At 42.9% G+C, this 25,104-nt stretch overlaps 1 protein-coding gene and 1 long non-coding RNA gene across 2 annotated transcripts in view; one reads left to right on the top strand and one right to left on the bottom strand.

Annotated features, from left to right (window-relative positions):
• LOC138366247 (uncharacterized) overlaps positions 1 to 25,104 on the bottom strand; it is a 76,207-nt gene that overhangs the window by 7,766 nt on the left and 43,337 nt on the right. The gene's annotated exons all lie outside the window — the stretch shown is intronic.
• The window catches only part of LOC138366244 (putative inorganic phosphate cotransporter), a 66,250-nt gene continuing 56,648 nt past the window's right edge, over positions 15,503 to 25,104 (top strand). Inside the window, exon 1 of the mRNA XM_069327182.1 lies at positions 15,503 to 15,520. The gene's annotated coding sequence lies outside the window, so the exon portion shown is untranslated. The remainder of the gene's footprint in view (positions 15,521 to 25,104) is intronic.

Below are 25,104 nucleotides of genomic sequence, written 5' to 3'. Positions count from 1 at the left end.
ATACAATTTTTTGATGTATGCATTTTAAAAATTTATGAATGGTTTTAATTATGAAAATACATATGCCTAGCAGCTATGGGTAAGTGGATATGTAGATGCATTGATCATAGACTTGTTCTGTATTCTGAAGCATTGTTGAAACCCCTTTTGGTGTGCATGTCATGCTTTGACCTTGGTAATTATCTGCCTCTTGATATACAGTGCAGGAAAATGGACAAAATGCTTTTTCTAGTAAAAATAAATTTTTGTTTTATTTTAAAATTCTGATAAAGTACAACATACAGTAGTCAGATACCATTTATCCATCATAATAAGATAAAAAAATTGTCAGGTGGAATCTGTTAAACTATAACAATTTAGATAATCATGCATTATTATTCGGGAAAATAATAAATGAAAAAAATAATGCATGACAGTCGAGACTATATCATAACTGAAATATCCACATCACTTTTTTTTTCTTTGTGGTACAGTACGTATAATTTGTATGAAAGTTTTCTCCCGATGACTGCACATGTGCTGTATCACTTTAACATTCAAATTGTATTGATAATGATTGAACCCAAACATTAGATATAGTTTTGATTGCATATCAGAACAGTTTGATAGATCCAAACTTCAAATTTGGTTAAAATTTTGAGAATTTGCTAAAAAAAATATATGAATACTGTATTTATTTTTAATAGTACTGTGCCAGATTATTGGCCATATAATTTGTGTTTATAAGAAAACTTGTGCTTACTTGCAGTGACTGCTAGCTCCTGGCCTCCTGCTGCTCCTAGCAATTTGTACTGTGTGTTTAATAATGCAATAATAATAATAATAAGTTTTAAAAATGTACAGAATAGCAACATGATAGCAGTTGCTTTTTTGCTACCTTAAGATGCATATTTAATAAAGCTACTACTATGCAGTGTGTTTAGGGCATGACTTAAGATCATTCAGTTAAATTATTGAAATGTTTAATTGGATTAACAGTACCAAACAAGTAGTAAGCAAACACATATGACGTGTTCAAGTAATTTAGCAAATGATGCACAATATTTAAATTTGTTATTCTTTTTCTTTGTCATATTTTATCTTAATGCTGTGGATGGAGTTGGCTTTCACTACTATTACTACTTTCAGTGTATTCCACTTTGTGACTACTCTCACTGCGTGTAAGTGTTTTCTTACTTCTTGTGGAGTTGTGTGCATTTCTGGCTTCCAAGCTGTCCTCCCCTTTGCCTGCTCCTCAAAATATTTTATACTAAGCCATAAATAAGACAAGTCGTTTATTTTAATAGCTATGTAGTACCAGTATTAACACTTAGCGGCTCCAAGTTGTATCGGCAATTACCTTCTCTGTTCGACTCTCTGAATGTGATGATGATATAAATACCATTATATTTCATGCACACCACGATGTAGAACTTTGTTAGCCGAGTAATTTAGGGGTTAAATGCTGGATTTAAAGAAAAATAGAGTAATACACATACAGTATATGCAGACAATATAATTTACTTGCATGAAACATTCCAACCATTTTGGTGTGGAAATGATAAAATGAGTAAATGATTAATAATGCATTATTTCATATTCAATAAATACGAATTGCAAAGTAAACATATTTTTGAGGTGATGAATGGCTTGAATTCTGTAAAACTACATTTTTTTTTTCTTCTGGGAGGCCCTTAGTAGCTCTGAGCTGTTGTTTCAGCCAAGCCTTAGGGAGATGCACCAGGCCTCTGAGACCCATTCTTGCTTGCATACCAAGATCCAGGACCAGTCTCTAGCTCTTAATGAAGCATAAGTGCAACAATACAAGCAAGTGCCTAAAGAAAATTGGAGCCTTGATGGTAACATGGCAAATGATTGTTGCCACAGGTTAAACACTCATACTGTGAGCCTCGTTTTCCAAGGCTCCAGTTAGCCTGTTAATTCACTCACTCATCAGGTCACAGCTTGGGGACACTAAACCTTTCATAGGACCCATCCTCTGCTTCACTCATTAGCCAAGTGGGTTTGGCTACCTCCTTGAACATTAGTTCCACTAGGGGGGAGGGGGGGGCATTGTTTTGTATGTATGCCAGTAGCTTAGTGTTGTTGAGTGACCTGGGCTGTCACCTGGTGACATTTAGGTGCATCATTGTTAGTGTTTATCTTAAGCCAACAATTGTTTCCCTCGTTACTCCTGGGTACCTAATTTTCTTTGAGTAATTGCCTTTGTTGTTGTGCTTCTGCTCTCTGGCATTTCTTTTTTTTCCTAGGTTTTCAGTTGATCTCTGATCCTTCAACACCTCTTGCCTTGTAGAATTCAGTTCCTGGCTCCCGGTAAGCAAGGGCGTCTCGAAGCCCTGAATCACCAGTACTTAGCTATTAACTGTCCACAAGAAAAGTACTTTTCATAACATTCAATGCTTGATTTTGTTTATTGCGCCCATTTCCTGACACTTGACATATCCCTTGAAAGGATTTTTTTTTTTTTTATTACAGTAATTTGGGTTCTGTTAAATGTTCAAAGGTGTTTTAACACATTTGTTTTAACTCAGGTCATTATGTTTGTTGAATTTAGTCAAATATTTTATAGTCTATTTTATTCTCCCTATTTTAGGAAAATACTGGCAGTTTAAAGCATTACTTAGTTGTTTGTTTTTACTGGTACATAATAAGGAAAACCTGGAGATGATTAAGGGAGCACGGAAAAGGATGTACTGTATACAGTAGGCTCTTTGTTTGATCTGTATCTAAAGTTACATATTATTTATGGTACTGTATATGATGCGGAACAAAGATCAGTCTAGGCAAGTTACTTTGCTTAGTATAATCTTACTTTCTATATTTTTAAATTAATAAATTGACAATTGTTAAGGGATATGAAATGTTAGTTCCTGCATTACTTCAATTCCCTTGTGTACACTGTTGTGTTCGTCTTGGGTGAAAATATCACTGATGTATACCCCAAAATAAATTGCTGAATAACTTTTAAGACTTTGTGGCAATTTAGATTTTGTGTTTTCTTCAATAAATAAGAGTAAAAGAACATAGGAAATTGTAGAAGACCTATTAACCAATGTGAGGCAGTGCTTATTTATCAGAAAACTCGATCCGGGGTGGCAACAGCACCCCGGATGTGCAACACTTAAAATAACGAAGGCGTTAGCCAAGGATGAAACACGTGTAGTCCTAAACAAACTATAGTTCCAGGGGTTAACTGGGTCCCATCTGGGTGACTAACAGGCTCGTCCGAGTTGCGGGGTATTAGGCAATGGGGCTTGCTCTCTGATGGACAACCAGCTGTTGTAAGGCTCCTCTTAATGATATCATTAACTTTACTGTCTTTGAGTGCCATCCCCAAGTAATTTGGCAGAACAGGTCATGCTAGCCATACTGTCAGCCACTGCCTTGCCGTAAATACACCTATATTCGGTGGGGATTAGGGCAGCAAAGTAGAGCCACTGCAATTCAAAGGGCCTGTGGGCTTAGGATGATGGGGTGCTGGTTCTGCGAGAGATCCGTTTGGTGGTGCATTGTAAAGCTAGGATTGTGTATCCCTGGCCTCTCGACCCAGTTAATCCTGTAGGATTTCTTTCAAGTTGTCAAATGCCACTGAAGAGAGGAAAACTGGTACTGCAATTTGTGTTGCTATGTGAATGCCGAGACACTCCCCATCTCCTCCCGGGTCTGACAAAGGCTTGTTTTACCTGCATCATTGAGAAAAAAGGTTAAGGACTTTTTCTGACTGACTTGAGCAATCACTGTTTAGGACAACGGTTCACTTGCCAATTTACACGTAGACTATTACTGGAACCATAATATGCTTTCAGACAGTAACAAATATCTAGATAACTATCCATGCTGTTTGCGGAGGGGGTGGTTTTTCATGGTAATGGATTTAAATCTATAGAGTTCTTACATTCTTGTAAAGTCAGAAGCATGCATAGCTTTTTGGGCAGGTCCTTAATCTTCATTTTTCCTGGAATACGACCCGCCAAATCGTTTAACAACCCGGTACCCATTCACTGCAGGGTGAACAGAGGTGTACAGTTAAGGATTGGCATCTAGTAAATCCTCCCCGGCCAAATCGCTTGCGAAGAGCGGGGCGTGTGTATTATCACTGTTCCACAGGGGCCAAGTATTATTTATTTATTTATATTTACAATAATTACATTCTTGTAAAGCCACTAAGATACATAGCGTTTCGGGCAGGTCCTTAATCGTAATTTTCCAAGAAATACGACCCGCCAAATCATTTAACAACCAGGTACCCATTCACTGCTGGGTGAAGAGGCGTACAGTTGAGGATTGGCGCCTTGTCAATCCGGATACAAACCCAGGCCAAAGCAGGAATAGTCAGATAATTACGTACTGAAGGGAAGTTTTTTTTTTTTGTCGTACTCCCTCGAATTCACCCTAATTAGTACCGCATTCAACGACATGTTTCGTTCACCTTCGTGGGGCAAATATGTTGATTTTAATTATGAAGACAAAACTGCAGCTGTTGATGGTCTCCAACTTAATACCCTCCTGTTTATTTTCCTGCCTAGACAGTCTAGGCAGGAAAGCATGTTAATTGAGAGCCAATCTCTAGAAAAAGCCGGCTGCCTTGCTTGATTATTTCATTGCAACGCATAGCTTAGATTCACTCTGTGTGCGTGTGAATCTGTGTCTGTAAGTGACTGCCACACTCACACACGACATAGGAAGTACAGATTTATTGCGGTTAAGAGAGAAGGGGAAGGGGGTGACCATAAAAAAACTGGAAACTGAAGGAGTCTCAAATGAGGCCGAAAAACAGACCCAAGCGGTCTCATATTTGTTTAACCCATCCTTAAAACAACGCCAAATACTCGTTAATCCAGCCACCAAACTGTTTATAAATAAAAACACTACACACGACATTACCCATCATCTAATTCCTAATGTTTCACGTAAAGGAGCCTTTAAAAGTTATCATATCTTAAAGTTATCTTGAGATGATTTCGGGGCTTAGCGTCCCCGCGGCCCGGTTCTCGACCAGGCCTCCTTTTTGTTACACATCCCCAGGAAGCAGCACGTAGCAGCTGTCTAACTCCCAGGTATCTATTTACTGCTAGGTGAATAGGAGCATCAGGGTGAAAGAAACTCTACCCATTTGTTTCCGCCTCCACTGGGGATCGAACCTGGAAACCTCAGGACTACGAATTCCGAGCGCTGTCCACTCAGCTGTCAGGGCCCCCCTACACCATCAAAGGTCAATTGGAATATATACCAAGAAGAACTTGAAAAATGGTATGCAACATACACGCCACCTGAGGATTTGAACATACACGAGACCAATCTGCAGGAAGCCATTGCAGCTGCTGCAAACAAAGCTATTCCAATCATTATCCCAGGAAACACAAAACGAAAGAACTATTGGTTCTATAGTAATGAAGTTAAAGAACAGAACCACAGAGTCAACATCTTCAGAAAACATCTAAAGAGAAACCCTACACCAGAAGGAAGAACTCTGCTAAGAGCGGTGATATCTGAAGCAAGACGAGTTTCTAAAGAAGTAAAGGAGGCAAGATGGTTTGAGTGGTGTTAAACTCTAAATGAACATAGTAGTCTTGGCAAGATATGGGGTCAGATTAAAACTATATCAGGTCAACCAGCCCGAACACAAGCATGTATTCAACCATTGCAGGAGGCTGAGAGACTTGCTCTCCAATTTGCAGAAAGAACAGCATCATATCAGCTTCCTGCAATGATCCGAAGGCAGCAAGAACAATTAAAACAAGATAGGTTGACAGTCATTCATGAGAGCATAGCTATAAATGACGAATGTGACTGTCCCTTCACCACACAAGAACTAATCAGGGCCAAAAAAGGTGGTAAGGACACTGCACCAGGCGCTGATAACATTACATACTCAATGATCGCACATGCAGGTCCTGCTGGAGAACAAGGAATATTGGACGTCATCAATGCATCTTGGCAGCAAAGCAAACTACCGACCTCTTGGAAGAAAGCAGACATCATACCGATTCCTAAGCCGAAAGAACCTGGCATTACAGACCCATTTCATTAACATCATGCATTAGTAAAACTGCAGAACGGATGGTCTTAAATAGGCTACTGTGGAAGACTGGAGACCTGCATAAACCCATATTTGGCTTCACTAGAGGAGTAGGTACTGCTAACTGCATAGCGACATTACTAGGAACAGTTAACTCAGGTACAGCTATAGTGATCTTCCTTGATCTAGAAAAAGCATTCGAACTTGTAAGCCCGCAAGCAATTTTACACACCTGAGTTAAAAATGTGTAAAGGGAAATATGCTAGCATGGATTCAAGATCACTTAAGTCACAGGTATGCCAGAGTAAAGTTGCAAGGACAAGTGTCGGACTTGTGTCCTGTGCCAGGTTACCGTGACATCATGCACGGTAACAATCGCACTCCATCACACAGTGACGGAAGGTGTGTGAAAATAATTTTGTTGATAGTTTACATTTGTATCTGGAAGTACAGTTGTCCTGACAATGGGCGATGGCTTATATTTTGAGTGGGGAGTCCGTATAAACAACTGGGCCTCTACCCTTCACAGAACTATTTGCCTTGCTCCTTGTACTGAAATGTGTACAAGTCTCCAAACTTGATACATTAATTGTAAGTTACTCTTTATCATCCTTAATTGCTCTCAACTCTTTAAGACATAACTGTAACATGCTCGTGTCTGAAGCTAGACACAAATACAACAAAATTATTAATGATGGTAAACAGAATCCATTTCATGTGGACTTCATCTCATGTTGGCCTCCGAATGCATGATAGAGCTAATGAGTTAGCCAAAGAATCTGCTTTTAAAGGAGAAATTGAGTATAACCTTGGACTGTCAATAAGCAATCTGAGAGCAGTAGTACACCAAGAACTTCAACAAAATCTTGTAGATCTGAGGCAAAGTGAAATCGACACCAGTAATTCAATTCCATCTATCATACCATCATGCAAGAGGAGCCACACATCTATAGATCATCCAATAATATCAGCAGGCTCCTAGATGTTACTACTGCTCGGCTTAGACTCTGTTACAAGTATCTTTGGGAATTTTCATTATCTGCTGATGTAGACCTGACCAAATGTAAACTGTGTCAACAAAATTATTCGCACACCCTCCGTCACTATGTGATGGAGTGCGAGTAGGTGCATGAATTCAGTGACAATATTTTGTGTAAATATTTAATTCAAAATTATCTGCTACCAGAAATCTTAGCTAAATATACTCAGTTTGCTAACTGTAGGTATTTTTTATTTGATTTATACAACAGTTCTTACACTCTTGTACAGACACTAGCACATAGCGTTTCGGGCAAATCCTGAATCCTATGTTCCCGGAGTACGACCCGCCAAATCGTTTAACAACCAGGTACCCATTTTACTGTTAGGTAAGAGAAGATACGGTTAAGGATTGACGCCCAGTAAATCCTCCCCGGCCAGGATACGAACCCAGGACAAAGCCCTCGCGAAACGCCAGGTGAATGTTTTACCACTTCACCACGGGGGACTGTTACAGGTGGTAACTAAGTGATTGTAATCCACCGCTGCCACTGGATGGGGGGGCGGTGTGCAGGACAAACATAAATTGTGACACTAGTTCTCCACATATGTCAGTTGTTTAATTTAGAAACTGTACTTGAGTGTTCGGTCTCGAGCCCATTGTTGATGTGACGATTTGCATTGAATTTTGTAATTAGCTCATCAAGACTAACTTGCTTAGCTAAATGAATTGTGGGGTTCAGTCCGTGAGCCCATTATGTGCCTCTGTAACCCATTCCACTACCGCCCAAAAGATGGGTATGGGGTGCATAATAAATTAAATAACTTAAAAAACTTAGTGAAGTTATAGAATCGGTTTCAAGTTGTAGTTCATCAATTAAGTTGACTTTAGATTAGATTTTTTATTCAGGTAAGGGTACATACATTGATTTACATACATAATGTTGGATTTAAAGATATAGATAGTACATACAATACCTAAAGCCACTAGTACGCATAGCGTTTCGGACTTGAGATACGAGGACCTTCACTGACTGGTTTAGCGTGAGTGGGTAGCTGCATGCACGAGCTGCGACTTGGTCCTGTAGTGAGGAACTAACAGGGTGATGACCCAACACTGAGGCTTGTGAGCGAGGGCGGAACTCTAAACTCTACCATAAACCCCCATTATTGCAAGTGTGCCTGCATGCTGCAGTACAGCATAGTATAAAATAATATGGGCGTGGAATCTTGCGGCGGAGCAGCGGCGAAACACATTTATTTATTGATTTTTCGGGTGATTTGGGTTATAGGGGGTTGGTCTAAGCCGGTGTTCTATGCCACGCTTGGTCTCCACGTACTTAGCTGCCTCCTGGTGAGTGCGCCATTATCTGGAGATCGATACTATTAGCTGTAGAATCAGTTGAAATTATGGGCGTCGTCTTCATTACAACTTGGAAGCTATGCTGTAGAGTGCAGGATGGGCAAATAAAAATCATATGTAAATTACCTCTACAAATGTATTTTGCTTATATTAAATTTCATTCAGTGATTGAACCCATTAACCGTGTGATCACTTACAGGATGGATATAGGCTGCATAATACTGCATGTAAATTGTTAAAAATAATTTTAGGGGCTAAATTTTTAATATGACTAACGTTTCTGGGTGACTATATGGTCCAAAATAAACAAATTAATCTATACACGGAATAGGCGGTGGGTATGGATAGTCATAATAAACTAAAGCCTCAAAAAACGTGAACATCAATATAAGCAAGCATTCATAATTAACCTGAAAACAGTTATAGCCCCGCTCCTGTGCCAGGTAAGTCCACTACGGGCTCACCATTGCCCGTGCTGCTTGGAACGTTTTATTCCCAGTAACTGAATCTAAAACAACAACCCGAAAACATTGTGAATGTAGTACATTTTTATTTTGTTGTCCTCGACTCTGTCCCATTATATTCCTCCACAACCGACAGTGAATACCAGCATTATCCTCACTTTAATAAGACTTTATCAAAATCCTCAGATTAGGCAAAATTGTAATTAATTTTGTCAATAAAGAGGTTAATAATAATAATAATCCATAACCCTTTCCACCGCCACCCATGGATAGGGTGGGACAGTGCATAATAGGTAAACTAAAACTAACCTCGGCTCAAGTGAAGAGAAATCAAAGTCTGGTTTGAGCTTTAAGAAGAGGAAAGTGTCTATCTATCCATCAGTCTGATGGATAGTGATTGATGGATAGACACGATGCTCAGGCACACATGTGAGGGTGAGGAACAGCACCACATAGAGCCGGGAGGCGTCACACCTCCGGAGCGGCACGCTGTGTGTACCCCGCGTCTCCCTGTAAACACTCTCAGTTTACTTTAGTCCTGCCAGACTATGTTGAAAACTAAAGTATTTATTTATTTATTTATTTATTTATTTATTTATTTATTTATATACAAGAAGGTACATTGGGTTTGTGAAAATACATTGAATAGTACAGTATTTACAATCTTGTAAAGCCACTAGTACGCGCAGCGTTTCGGGCAGATTTAGTCATCGTTGATCAGTAGGCTATTTTGTTGACCTTATTAACTTTCTGCAGGTTGATAGGCCATATATTAAGCTTATTTTAAACTCATTACAGCCAACGATTTTTTTTCTTTGATTTTGCCAGACACAAACTCTCCTTATTTACAATTAAAAAACATTAACATACTGCTTAGTACAGATTTGTGTTAAATATTTCCGTCTTGTAGATATGTAGTTAAATATTTGTGTTATAATAAAATAAAGAATTAGCTCAAATGAAATTGCTATGCAATTCAAGTATGTATATGCAATTACCAGTCTCCGTGGTGCAGTGGTAAGACACTCGCCTGGCGTTCCGCGAGCGCTTTGTCAGGTTCGTATCCTGGCCGGGGAGGATTTACTGGGCACGAATCCTTAACTGTAGCCTCTGTTTAACTCAACAGTAAATTGAGTACTTGGTTGTAAAAACGAATCTTCGCGGCGGGGATCGTATTCCAGGGACCCGCCCGAAACGCTACGCGTACCAGTGGCTGTACAAGAATGTAATACTATGCAAGTATGGCCTAGACTCGCGTAAGGTTTTCTGTAGGTGGCGTGGAGTTAGTGGAGTGTTAGTAGGTTATGGGGCGCTGATGGTCCTCCTCTCACCTGGTGGCGGAGCGGACACCATCATCAGCCCCCACCATCACCGCCCACCACCACTAAACCCCCAACTCTTACGCTTTAATTTTTAAATGAAATTTTGGTCCTAAAGACGAATTTACTTACCTGTCAGGAGTAATGAAAAACATGTTTTTTCAAGTATATGCGCTGATTAAAATATCCACTTGATATGAGGTCATTTTTGTTTGTAAATGTAAATAAATATAAATGTTTCGATACTACTTAGGAAGGTGTGGGTGGCGTGCTGGTGAGACGGCCCGGGGGGCGCTGCCGCCTGCAGAAGATATTTCAGAAATAATTGTGAAATGAACGGAATAATTCTGATAACTCTTAAATATTAGATATTAAATTAAATTCCTATGACGATTCGTCCTCTGTTTAAAATAATACGCAGTTAGTAAATGCTTGAGTAGGGGATGACACGTCAGCTTCTACGTCACACCTCGAGAAACAATTGAAAAACTGAAGTTGTTCCCCTGTTAGTTCTATTAAATAGTATAATGACATTAACAAAATATTATTATTAATCGATAGATTATTAAAGTAACTCGATTTATAAACAATTAGAATTTAGAGCCCTCAATTCATAAATAATATAATTCTGGCTCTGACTCGGGAGTCAGGGGAGGGAGGAAGGAGGGTCTCGGCGCCATTAAACGCTGACTGACACAGCCCATATTGGTGTACATCACACGTTGGCAAAGTTGACACGTTGACGCCAAACTGAAATTGCCCTGAATACGCTGCCGAAAAGCTGGATATGTTCATTCTAGGCGGTTATAGCGGTTCTCCGCCTCATAATTTGTTGGTTCAGCCAACAAATACCAACTGTCCACACATAAATACCAATTGGGGCCAGATTCACAAAGCAGTTACGCAAGTACTTACGAACGTGTACATCTTTGTTCTATTTCTGACGGCTTTAAACATTTATTAAACAGTTTACAACATGAAAACTTGCCAATCTACTGTTGTTATTGTTATAAACAGCCTCCTAGCGCTTCGGAGCTCATTAACTGTTTAATAATTGTAAACAAAGCCGCCAAAAATTGAGTAAAGATGTACAGGTTCGTAAGTGCTAGCGTAACTGCTTCGTGAATCTGGCCCTTGGCAAATGTCCACACCTACACGAGTCGGTGTGGACAGCCATATATTTTCATGAGTGTTCTGACCTAAGGATTCTCCTAGCCAGCTATGAATTACCCTTTGTTACTAACCTTAATCTAGACGGTCCAGTGATCCTTATAAATAAACAAATAAATTAATAAACTTAATACTTAAACAGAACTTGTTCCTTAATCACCAGATCATTTGAGTTCAATTAATTAATAACTTAATACCCCCCCCCCCCACCTTTTCCACTGTGGTATTGTGTAAATTAAAATGCAATTGTTTACATTCCACTTGCTATCCAACACAGGATAATAAATTTACCCCATAATCCCACAACATGTAATACTGAGAATGTTTTATAACTCCATATAATTTATGTCGCAGAGGCCGCGTTGCAAATAATGTAATTTTTAATTGCAAATGATATTCAAATTTATATATAATATTGGTCAACAGCTTTTTAAAACCTGTCTGCTTCTGAGATGAATAGAACCGTATAATCATGCATTTTGACGTGCTGAATTCGAATGTAATAATTACAATTGCTGATTAGCCATTGTTTTATGTGCAAGGGGGAGCCGGTCGGCCGAGCAGACAGCACGCTGGACTTCTGTGGTCCTGTGATGATGTGGCACGGTGATCCTGTGGTCCTGGGTTCGATCTCAGGCGCCGGCGAGAAACAATGGGCAGAGTTTCTTTCACCCTATGCCCCTGTTACCTAGCAGTAAATAGGTACCTAGGTGTTAGTCAGCTGTCACAGGTTGCTTCCTGGGGGTGAAGGCCTGGTCGAGGACCGGGCCGCGGGGACCCCGAAATCATCTCAAGATAACCTCAAGAAGGGAGGTAACACAGTCTTGCAATTCAATGTCTTTCTTTATCACGCACCCCCATACCCATCCCGTGCTTGACTGAACATGTGGGTGATGGTGAACGTTTCTCAGCCGGGCTCCAGTGATGGAGGGAGAGGCTATAGTCTCTGGGAAGTTCTCGCACGACTTTCCCACTCACAAAGACAGCACAGCACTGAGGGTATCCACCCTGCACGCCATCACACCAGCAACACACACTTACTTCCCACACACCTGCCACGGATATTGGTTATCGTTTATGCATCTCAAAAGCCGCTTCATGTTGTCATAGGTTTCCCTCATACGAGCTGCATAACCCAATGGAATTGATGGTAAAACACTCCATTATACAGCAAAATAGCCTCAAGACTCGCCTTGGATTAAACTAGAGCTAATCAACAATTTGAATTATTTCCGTTCTCAGTGACCCAGAGTTAGATAAGACTGACCTCATGTTTCACAAGCATTTTTGGCTGTAGACCAGTGTAATCAGTGTATACAATCTTAGCGATAAGTAATCAGATTCACTACTATGTAAACATTAAGCATTTCTCAGGCATTTTTTATATAAAAATACGATAATAATCTTGTGCACGCGTATGGCAAGTGAGACTATTATAGCCAGGCCGGGTTGACACTCTGCCGGGCCAGGGAGGTCGACTCGGCCCACTTTTGACCGGGTCTAGAGCAGGCCCACACTCGGCCGGGCCTGATGCCCATTGTCGGCCGAGCCTGGAGAATAATTCTGTCCGGCAGGACTTGAACCTCCTCACCATATGCGAAGGAACACTACCGTCTGCGCCAAGGTCATTTGAGAAACTCAACATCAGTATCACTGTTTAGATACAAACGGCTGCTGATGGCAGTCTAGGAAGTGCTGCCAACTCATCAGCCTGTATACAAACTGTTTGAGGTTAAATGCTGCCAACCTCATCAAATTACATATTAAAAATGTATACAATGTATAATTTAATGATATTCTATTCTATCTGTAACCTGTAATATGTGTCGTGCAGGCCTGATCAGAGACCGGGCCGCGAGAACGTTGATCCTCGGAATCGCCGCATGGTAACACTTCCGTCAGCAAAAAGACATTTGTGATTTGTTGAGCAAATGACACGAGATACTTTGAGCTTTTTAACTACTTCATACACTCGCGGATATTAGACAATATTCCCATACTCTCCCAAGGGTTTGCTAGTGCAGGCTCATCGACTACACTCACACCTCAATGGTGAGTGTGTGAGGTATACACTTACTTAGTCAGCCAGTGTTAGGTGGCACGGGCATTGAAATTGAAATAAGTTTATTGAGGTAAAATACACACAAAGGGATGAGGTAGTTCAAGCTATTCTCACCCCGTTTACACGGGCATGAATAGCCCGTAACAGTGTATACATACGTTGTTGTTAAAGATTTAGCTACTCAGGACGAAGTGTCCATGTAGAACGGGCTATGGTGAGCCCGTAAAGTATACATACATACATGTAGGCTTATATAGAGGTTCCCCCCCCCCCAAGGTCGAATTACTGGCCCTCCCCGGGATGTAACCCCACAATAAGCTAGCTGACTGCTAGACACCTATTTTCTGCTTGGCGAGATGGAGCTTTAGGTGATTGGAAACGCGCCCAACCACTTCTGCCTTGCCTGTCATTCGAATGTGACGATCGGCTGGTGTGTCGGTGGGTGAGTGGGGAGTCTGGGAGAGGAGTCGGGGGGTCTTGGAAAAAAAGTAGTAGTAGTCTTAGACAGGACTCTGAGAGAGGAGTGGGAGGGGCCCAGGGTGAGGAGTGGGAGGGGCCCAGGGTGAGGAGTGGGAGGAACCTGGAAGAAGAGTGGGAGGAGTCTGGGAGAGGCCTGGGAGAGGAGCGGGAGGAGTCTGTAGAGTGGTGGAGACGGACCCGAGGGAGGCAGTCACTGGTGGGGGACGAGGGACCACGCGCATCAACCTTCTTTAGTACGAGAATTATTAGAATTTTCAACTCGTTTCTCTGGTTAAATTGCATTGCTTAAAATCTTACTTTGCTTCTTTTTAAACTAGTCTACAGTGTCCAGTCGGGTCGGCTATAGTGCGCATGACCCGGGGGAACAGAAGTACAAGAGGTTGAAGTCTAAGGGTGTGAGTGTGTGTGTGTGTGAGGTGTGAGTGAGTGGGTAGGCGGAGGAACGCCGCCAGGACTGCGTGGACACCGCCAGGCCAACAGCACCTCATAAACCCTCTGCTTCCTCACACTCTCATACCACAAGCTTACTTAAAATCCACCATCTTGATTCCCGCTGCCGGGGACAGGAAGCTGTTACTTAACCTTATCAGGGTCGCTTCATACGCCCACTACTGACCCTTTTCCTAAGATGCAACCCACAACAATTTACCTTACTCCCGGGTAATTATTTTACAGCCAGGTGAACAAACGCATCAGGTGAAAGGAAACATGCCTAAAACATTTCTGTTCTGTCCTCGGTTGTGAGTCGAGGACATAAGGCACCGTTTTATAGGACCCACATACACCACAAGTTTCTTGTTTCCCCGGTGTATTCAACAGAGGGGCGAGGATCAGTGTAGGAAGCTCTCTCCACTGTATTTAATACAGCCCGTCCTCCTGTTTTGGTAGTTCTTATAGTAACCATGAGGACCATAGTATATATACCGACGTACAACGATTGTGAGTCAAGAATCGATAAGTAATCAGTATTGGCTATTGAGTTGGACAAACCGGAAAACTCTTTGTGTTGCACTGCCAAACTAACCTAACCTTCCTAGCCTTAATGCACGATATCTGAGGCCTAATATAGTATTTGTGTGTGTTATAGTATATATGTGAGGCTTCCACACCGCAGTCTACACTAAGGAAACAAACATAGGAACGTGCCTCTGTAACACCCATGACCCCCCCCCCCCCCCTGCTTAGAGTTCTCACCCAGGGAAGCCTTCTCCAAGAGGTCAGCCCAGATGACCTCCGGATTATCTTGATTAAAAAAAAAATTCCTGGGTTAGTCTTAGTCAGCATAGTTTCAAGTATGTAATATTTCATGATACTCTTGTCAAACATGACAATGGAATTAGACTCCAGATTCTTATGTGTAAACATCCATGGATCTCCCCCTTTTGGCCAGGTCAGAGGTCAGTCACACACGTAATTAATAACTCCTCTCTTGAAGAGTGTATGGTAAATGTCAAACAAGTTTAATGAAAATTCTTGCGTGTTTGTACACGTGTGGCCGATCTTTTACATTCTTGGGGTAGGTAGCAACAGTCAGTCTCCCCCTCCCCCCTGTTGAGTTGTATATAGAGGTCCTGTAGAGACTTAGTTGGAGGAGAGTGTGGTACACTGGGATCGAGAGCAGGTCTGTGAAGAACATCTCAGCCAGGGAGAGACAGAGGTCTTAAGGTAATGTGTGTGATCTCTGAGGTTTTGTTCCATGTCCAAATTTCTTAACTTTTTGCCAGTGTTAGAGTAGGATTTATAAGTGGTGATTGACATAACTTTGGTCTCAATAAACTCATGTTAAATTTCCCGTCTGTGTCAATTGTTGAATCCTCTTAGCCTTTTGGATATAGTGGCTGACAACCGTCCCATAATTAATGACAGTCATAGAAAGTACTCTCCAAGTCAAGCAATGTTTCTTGCCTCGTTGCTTGATAGAGTCTCAATGGTCAAGGGAGATGGTGGCAGCGTATTTAATCCTGTGTAGCATTTCCTTGTTTTGCAGTGTATCTGTTGGTTCCGGTGTAACCATCATATGTCAGCTCACATTACCGTGTTCAATAACAGTGTTACCAAGTGCACCGATAGGAAGTACTACTCAGGATAAGTAGTGTTTACATTATTAGTTTAGTATCCATTATAGTGGTGTTCCATTATAGTGGTGTTACATTTAGAGCGGTGTTACACTTCAATGCCAATGACGCTGCCCAATACTGTCGTAGTTAAGGTATGTCCACTCACAAGGTGAGCGACGCTGTCCAATAAATTCACCTTTCATGGCAGAATATTTATTTTAATTGCTGGCGCCACTAATGAGTCATGATGTGTACAGGCTTTGTGCGACCTTGAGCCCGCGCTTATTTATAAAGTCATTCTAGACCTCTGGGTTTCAAATTCTCCCACGCTTGGTGCCTATCATCTATTGTAACAGATTTACCTTTCCAATATTGTGTAGATTCCTTCTGGTTTTCTATCTTTTTACTGTCTGCATCAATTTACACTTGGCGGGGTTGAACTCTAATAGCCATTCGACGCCTGGAGTTTGTTAAGCTCTTCCTGTAGTTATCTACAGTATTCCTAGCTTCTGGCATTCCTCATAAGCTTTGCGTCGTTTGCAAATGTTGACACGTACGATCTCACTCCTTCGGGTCGGTAACTTTATTATTAAGTTAGGAACAGGAGTAGGAAAGATACTAAGCCTCGGGGGATTCCGCTTGTCACATCACTATAGTTCGACACCTCTGTGAATGGGACCCTTTCTTTTCTGTCCACTGTAGTGGTGGTTCTCGTGGCAGACGTGGTGGTAGTGGTGGTGGTGGGGGGGGGGGGTTGTTGTGGTGGTGGTGGGGGGGGGGGGTTGTTGTGGTGGTGGGGGTGGTGGTTCTCGTGGCAGACGTGGTGGTGGTGGTGAGGGGGGGGGGTGGTTGTGGTGGTTGTGGTGGTGGTGGTGGGGGTGGTGGTTCTCGTGGCAGACGTGGTGGTAGTGGTGTGGGGTGGTGGGAGTGGTGGTTGTGGTGGTGGTGGGAGTGCTGGTGGGGGTGGTGGTAGTGGCAAGAGTGGCAGTGGAATATCCACCTGACAGATGGAGCACAAGGGGCAATTACTGCAGCTGGCGTGGCGTCCAGCGACGAATTACATTAATGGACCAGCTGCCGGATGTGTGGTTTGTGTAGGTGGTGGAGGTGGAGCCAGCTGATGGAAGGGTCGAGAGTCGAGATTTGACCACGTGTTTAGGGTGGTGTCAAGTGGCAGAGGAAGCAACCCAAGTGGTTGTCATTGAGAGACGTCACCCTGCCTCGTGTACACAACCTCCATCATGGTATAGCATCACTCCTCTAATGTGTGACAATCTCCCCCAGCCCCATCTTACTGATGGTGAGACAATTATCGTTTTGTGCTTCTGTATTCATCTGTATAAACCAACATATTCATGCTTAGCAGACCGAATTTCACATCCTGGGGACAGCTCTGCCGCTGGACCCCTAATATATGTGTGTGTGCGTGTGTATTCACCTAGTTGTGCTTGCGGGGGTTGAGCTTCTGCTCTTTCGGCCTGACTCTCAACTGTCAATCAATTGTTTCTACTACTACTACTATTTTTTTCCACACCACACACACACACATACACACACACCAGGACGCAGCCCGTGACAGCTGACTAACTCCCAGGTACCTATTTACTGCTAGGTAACAGGGGCATAGGATGAAAGAAACTCTGCCCATCAGTTTCTCGCCGGCGCCCGGAATCGAAGCTCGGGACCACAGGATCATGTGTACAGCGTGCTGTCCGCTCGGCCACCGGCTCCCTACTGAGTGTGTGTGTGTGTGTGTGTGTGTGTGTGTGTGTGTGTGTGTGTGTGTGTGTGTGTGTGTGTGTGTGTGTGTGTGTGTGTACGTGCGCATAATACACGTGAACGATCAATTATGTCAGGAAAAAGTCTTCCTATAGATATTCAAGAACACAGATCAAGCTCAGAGCAAAAATATTGTAATACTCTACAATACTTCATTAGAAAGGGGGAGAAATACCAGAGACTTAAAAGATGTCTAACGTCTGATCTATATACTGAAGGTGGATAGCTAGGAGACTGTAGTGTGCGTAACATACATATATCATTGACACGCAAACCTCGTAAGGTTCTACATAACCAATAATGAGGAGACGAGAGGTAGGTCAGAGTAGGACGGCGTGTGGAACAAAGCATCAACATGGGCTCACAGGAGGGATGTGTTGCCTGGTAACCCTCAGAGTTCTATGGCAAGACATTAATGGCTACACATGAAAGAGAATGATAGAATAACAAAGGGTATGATAGTAGAGTAAGTAAAGTAAGCATCAAGAGAAGACACCAAGCCGGGGAGACTATGAAGCCCGATCAAAGTCGCAGGGTATACAAAAGGCACTACATATCACTAAGGAAGCCAATACGAGAGCAAAAGTGCATAAGGCGAGCGATATCAAAGATATCGGACAGTCTTCACCAAACTGTCCTTGATAGAATCTTCCCAAAGATTCTATCGAGGGACAGTTGTAAAGCAAGACACACCAACGTCCTGAAAATCAGGACATTGAACAAGGAGATGTGGGGCCGTAAGAAGGACAATGCAGTCCGGATAATGAAGGCGCATGGGCGGCGCTCCATTACCTGTGAGTTAAAAGTGTACGGCCACTAGGTAACCTCACCAGAGCCGTTTCCCACTGCCGGTTACCATGGGAGGAGGAAGGCCAATGGGACACGCTACCATTACGAGCACGTAGATAGTTACCAGTAACAGAAGACCAACGACCCTGCCAACGGGCACGGATTGAGGAATGAATGAATGGGTACAGAACCACTTTGTGGGAAATACCACAAGTGTGGATAGCCTCATTAGTGTCAAAGAATAGGATAACTTTATTTTCCTGTATTCAGAGAAAGCATTTGGCATACTTGAGAAACAAGTTTTAGTAACAAGTAGTGTGCTAAATCGTGTACGAGAATAGGTATCCAATAGGAAGCACAGAAACAGTAGTGAGACTGGCGAGAGATGACTCCAGGGAAGTAACAAGTGGAAATCCCTCAAGGATCCGTCCCAGGACCCGTACAGTTCCTAAGATGCACACATTATACCACTGAGGATGTAGGATCATTCATGTCACTATAGATGGTGCAACACTGTTGATAAGAGTTAGAATAGATTATGATTGCAGAATGATTTGATTATGATTTCTGCCCGAAACGCTGCGCATACTAGTGGCTTTACAAGATTGTAAATACTATGCTATGTATTCTCTCTAACCCAATGTACCTTCTTGTATATAAATAAATAAAATAAAATAAAATAAAAAATGCTCCAGAAGGACTTGGATAAAGCAGCGAAATGCTTTGGCAAATATCTATTCGACTTTCATTCAAGTAAATGTAAGTTGATTATATTTGGGACGTGGATGAGAACGTGAGAGAGATGATGGTAGAGAGGGAAATGTTCGAGACGTAGCTCACAGCCTATCACCGGAGGAACACATTAACACAATAACCTCAGCGGCATATATGAAAATCTGGTGAACATTCGTGTACTTAATGAACCAAAACAAAGAAGCCTTCAATATTTTGTTCAGTATCTTTCTTGGCCTCAGCATGGACGACCCACATAAAAAAAACACACACAAGGAATACAAAATTCAGACATCCCAGATGGTCGCTACAAGACTGGTCACTCACTTTAGAGGCTTGAGCGCCAAGGAAAGGCTGAGGGTACATAGCCCTCACCACGCTGGAAAACAAAAAGTGTAAGAAGAGACATGATCACATGATACATGATTCTCAACTTCACCGGTAGAAATAAGCTTGAAAACAAGGCATTTGAGGGTCGTCAGCTACTTAGCGGCCACATTGGGGACAGGAAACCGGTGGCTTGTCAAAGGTCCCCCCCTCCCTAAAAGTAGATTATAATAAGTGACAATAGAATCGGGCAACCCGTTCTCGCACTAGCTTAAAGTCGATATTGGCTTATTTAATAAGTGCATATGTGACATACTAATTGGTTGTGAATATTTTAGTTTACCTTGAAAAGCTTCATAGAAAACACCGACCTCACCTACCCTTCTTAGTATGTTAAGATAAGCATCTTATTGCTTCTTATTTACAATTATTACTTAACCTATTAACGGTATAGGTTAAGTAATAATTGTAATTAAGAAGCAATCGGGAGTCTTCTCCTGTCACTTACGCAGACATGACACTTGTCACTCTTAAGACAATATGTAACCATCGACTAAATCACGGGGCTCAGGAGCTAAAGCTCACCCTGAGAGCACATTTAGTTAAGCTCATGTAAACCACAAACGTAGTTTGAGTGAAGTATTTCCGTGTTGTGTTGTGTTTGGCGCCCAACACCCAGGAAGCTCCCGCCCTGCCTGGGTGGTGGGGGCCTGGTCTCCCAGGCGTGGGGTGATGGGGGCCTGGTCTCCCAGGAGTAGGGTGATGGGGGCCTGGTCTCCCAGGGGTAGGGTGATGGGGGCCTGGTCTCCCAGGAGTAGGGTGATGGGGGCCTGGTCTCCCAGGGGTAGGGTGATGGGGGCCTGGTCTCCCAGGCGTGGGGTGATGGGGGCCTGGTCTCCCAGGAGTAGGGTGATGGGGGCCTGGTCTCCCAGGGGTAGGGTGATGGGGGCCTGGTCTCCCAGGCGTGGGGTGATGGGGGCCTGGTCTCCCAGGAGTAGGGTGATGGGGGCCTGGTCTCCCAGGGGCAGGGTGATGGGGGCCTGGTCTCCCAGGGGTAGGGTGATGGGGGCCCCTGGTCTCCCAGGGGTAGGGTGATGGGGGCCTGGTCTCCCAGGAGTGGGTGATGGGGGCCTGGTCTCCCAGGGGTGGGTGATGGGGGCTTGGTCTCCCAGGAGTAGGGTGATGGGGGCCTGGTCTCCCAGGAGTAGGGTGATGGGGGCCTGGTCTCCCAGGAGTAGGGTGATGGGGCCCTGGTCTCCCAGGAGTAGGGTGATGGGGGCCTGGTCTCCCAGGAGTAGGGTGGAGTGGTGGGAGCCTCAAACCATCGAACTAACAGAACAAGTCATATATTAATTTTATTCAAAATTAAAAATACAAGACACAGTTTCATGCCATGAAAATTATCTCTGTAGAATAGACCTAAAACTATAAACAGATATCATTAGTCTTCCACCGGACAACGTAATTATAACGTGATAATTATCACCGATATACGGTGATAAATTTCAGATATTCAGGTATATTCAAAATTAAGAACTTAAACGAAATAACAGGATACAAGATAGATCAGATCTCGCAGAAGGAAAACATGCAAGGGATCTAGGGATCACGATGTTGGACAACTCAATGTTTAGTTAGCATAACAAAGCAAACATAGTAACATGCAGGAAAATGTTAAAATGTATTATGAGAACTTCCATTTCCAAGGACTAAACCACGATGCTATTTTATATCACTTATACTTTATACCTCTTGAGTACTGCTCAATACTCACTTTCCCTTATAAAGCAGAAAAGATTTCTGAGAGAAAGGGCAGTTCTAAGCTCATATATATATATATATATATATATATATATATATATATATATATATATATATATATATATATATATATATATATATGACACGCATAGACACGGTAAAGCACCTTAATTACTGAAAGCTCTCAAAGCTCTCAAAATGTACTCTAGGAGTATATTTCCAAGCCTGGTCCCAGGCTTGACTTGTCTTGGCTTGACTTAGGGAGAAGAACTCTCAGAATAAACCAAAAGGTAAATACAGTTCTACAGGGAGGAAGGGTAGAGTGATGAGGGCTTGGCCTTCCACGGGTGAGACGGGGGGAGGGGGAGGAACAGCTTTGGATGGGGGGGTGAATAACCCCCTCCCCCCCCCCCCCCCGAGTAGACGTTGGTGGTAAGGGTGAACGACCCCCCCTTCCCCACCCCCACTGTGTTGCTAAGGGAACAGTGTGACCATCTCTGGTGGCCCACGGGAAAAAAAAACTGGAACTCGGAGGGAGGAACAGTGGACAGGTTCAGAAATAGCGGCGGGGTGGCGGGGGCCAAGAGCCAGGGCGTGCACCTGGCCGCACTCCTCACACCTGCTCTACACGTGCTTCCTCGTGCACACACACACACACACACACACACACACACACACACACACACACACACACACACACACACACACACACACACACACATACACATACACATACACATACACACACACACAACACACACACGCTTCCTCAAGCACACATGTGCACGGACACATGTATGAGGATAAATACAATGGGAGACTGCATGAAACTACAAGACGACCAGGACAAATATAGACAATATGGTCCCTCAACTGGCTACTAGAGTCTAATTCTAGCAAGTGCAAAGTAATGAAGCTGGGTACGGGGACTGAGACCGGACACAAGGTATCATGAGAGAGAAAATCCTAATAAAATCGAATAGAGAAAAGATTTGGTGTCGATCTTACTCCCAAACTGCCACCAGAAGCCCGCATCAAAAAGAGTATTTATTATCAGCTGCATACGGAAGATCGGTTAACATAAGAACTGCTTTTAGTAATCTGAACAGTCGCTCAGAATCTTATAATTCATTTATATTTGACCAATTCTGGTATCTGCGACACCAGCATAGAGTACTTATCTAGTTAAACACAAAACTTTAAGCTCCGGAAAGTCCAGAGGTATGATACCAGACTAGTCCCAGAGCTGAAGAGGTAAGAGCTACGAGGAAAGACTACCGTCATTAAACCTTACATTACTGGAAGGCAAAAGAAACGGGGGAGAAATGATTACCACTTACAAAATTTCAAGGGAATAGACAGTGCAGACTATTTAGCACGGGTGGAACGCTAACAAGGTGACAGGTTGAAACGTAAGTACCCAAATGAGCCACAGAAACATTAGAAAGATTTTGTTCAGTGTCAGTGTAGTTAACAAATAGAATGCATTAGGCAGTCATGTGGTGGAGGCTGACTCCATGCAGTTATAAATGCAGATTTGACAACGCAATAGGCTCTGGAACCTATACACCAGTCGACTGAGAATTGGGAGGCGGGGCCCAAGAGCCACGGCTCACTTAGGTGAGATAAATAAATTCAGCTAGGCAGGTACCTATATGTACACACACACACACACACATTATATATATATATATATATATATATATATATATATATATATATATATATATATATATATATATATATATATATATATATAAAATGGTGGTGTGCTGGTGCATACATGTGCATGCACACATACATAGATACAGTCACATATCCCCAACATACAAACGCACCCCGATACACAGACCTGAGTCAGACAAGGTCAGAGTACTGGGGCCAGACCTGTCAGCTGCACTACACGTGGTGTCGCGAGCACACGGTGCAGCCCTTGTCACACCGGCTCACATCCCCGCGCGCGAGGCACCTATACAAACTTCACAACCAGGTTGACTTAACTGAGAAAATGCTGGTAAGGATGAGAAGTTACAAAACGTAGCCGGGTCCAACAGCCTGGTTGATCAGTCCAGCAACCAGGAGACCTGGTCGACGACCGGGCCGCGGGGACGCTAAGCCCGGTCGTCGGGCTTAGCTTATAAACGTCGGGCTTATTCGAGCTGCCTCGTATGGGCCAATAGGCCTTCTGCTGTTACCTTTGTTCTTATGTTCTTATGTTCTAAGCCCCGGAAGCACCTCAAGGTAACCTCAAGGTAAGGTAAGGTTACCTCGCTGGTGGGAAACAGAGGGTAACAGTCGGAGTGGCGTGCACCTCAAGGTAACCTCAAGGTAAGGTAAGGTTACCTCGCTGGTGGGAAACAGAGGGTAACAGTCGGAGTGGCGTGCACCTCAAGGTAACCTCAAGGTAAGGTAAGGTTACCTCGCTGGTGGGAAACAGAGGGTAACAGTCGGAGTGGCGTGCACCTCAAGGTAACCTCAAGGTAAGGTAAGATTACCTCGCTGGTGGGAAACAGAGGGTAACAGTCGGAGTGGCGTGCCTCGGAGATTAGTATCGAAACCCCATGTGAATGAGAAAAGACTCTTGAGGATAATTACAACCTTACAAAAGACTTCAGGGTGATTTTGATGTGCTTAGGAATATGGCTACTAAACTTTAATCGTGATAAATGCAAGGTAATGATGATAGATGCGGGTGAGAAGACCTGCTGACAGGGCGGCAGCTTTAAGAAACAGTCTTGGAGAACATGAAGCAACAAACTTGTCCCTTGATGAAGATATTAGTATTTGTTGCAGATATAATTTTGTTAAACTGCTTGATATCAAAATAGTGTTTCAAAATACAATATACAACCTATATAAGACCAGCACTATAGCATGCAGCACTGGCATCAATTGGACACACAATAAATAGTAAATGAAAATAGAGAAAATTTAAAGATACGCAACTAAACCTCTTCTAGAGCTGAGGGGACTCGTCAACCGTGAAAAGTTGAGCAATCGAACTCATCAAATGCGAGACATGGTGGTAATGATAACAACGTGCAAGATACTAAGGGGAATTGACAGGATGGAGAGAGAGAAAATGTTCAAATTAAGAAAACGTAGCACTAGAGAGTTTAGTTATTGTAGATAGATTGTTGTTGTTGTTGTTTTAGATTCAACTATTCGGAACCAAAGTTCCAAGTAGCACGGGCTATGGTGAGCCCGTAGTGAAGTTAGGAAGATCATGCACATGACGGAACTCTCTAGAGCTCCTTACCTGCAGTGAGCCGAGTTCCGTGTTACCCGCGGTGGGCATTGAGCAGAGAATGATTTCATATGACACTATGAACATTTTCAATTCAGAATTTCAGAACACTGATGAACATTTCTTAAAGAGTCCCTCTTAGAACAGAGCTGAACGTTTCCCATGTGTGTACTCCCCATTCTCTATATAGTGCTGTGTGTCAGGGGTAACACAAATATTTTGAAGTCAGAGCCCGGAGAACATCACATTAATATTGTTTTGACGGGGACAAGCAGCTTGAGTATATTTACCTGAGGGCCACTAATACTAGTGGCCTCGATGAGGACAGGAAGCCGGTGGCTTGTCAAAGGTCCCCCCATTTGTCCTGATAATCTTTTCCAACTGCATTTTAAAACACTGCAGAGTTTTGGCGTTTACGGCTTCGGCGGGTAGGCGGTTCCATGGGTTTATAACCCTACAAGTTTATCTCGTTTGGGATTCGAACCCAGGATTCCTGATTTTGAATCGAGAATAAACCCAACTGTATTACAGAGGGCAACAGCCAATATACGATTAAA

The sequence above is a fragment of the Procambarus clarkii genome, chromosome 19 (assembly GCF_040958095.1).
Source record: "Procambarus clarkii isolate CNS0578487 chromosome 19, FALCON_Pclarkii_2.0, whole genome shotgun sequence".
NCBI lineage: Eukaryota > Metazoa > Arthropoda > Malacostraca > Decapoda > Cambaridae > Procambarus > Procambarus clarkii.
The sequence above is the reverse complement of the archived record's forward strand: the minus strand, read 5'-3'. Positions and strand labels throughout refer to the sequence as shown.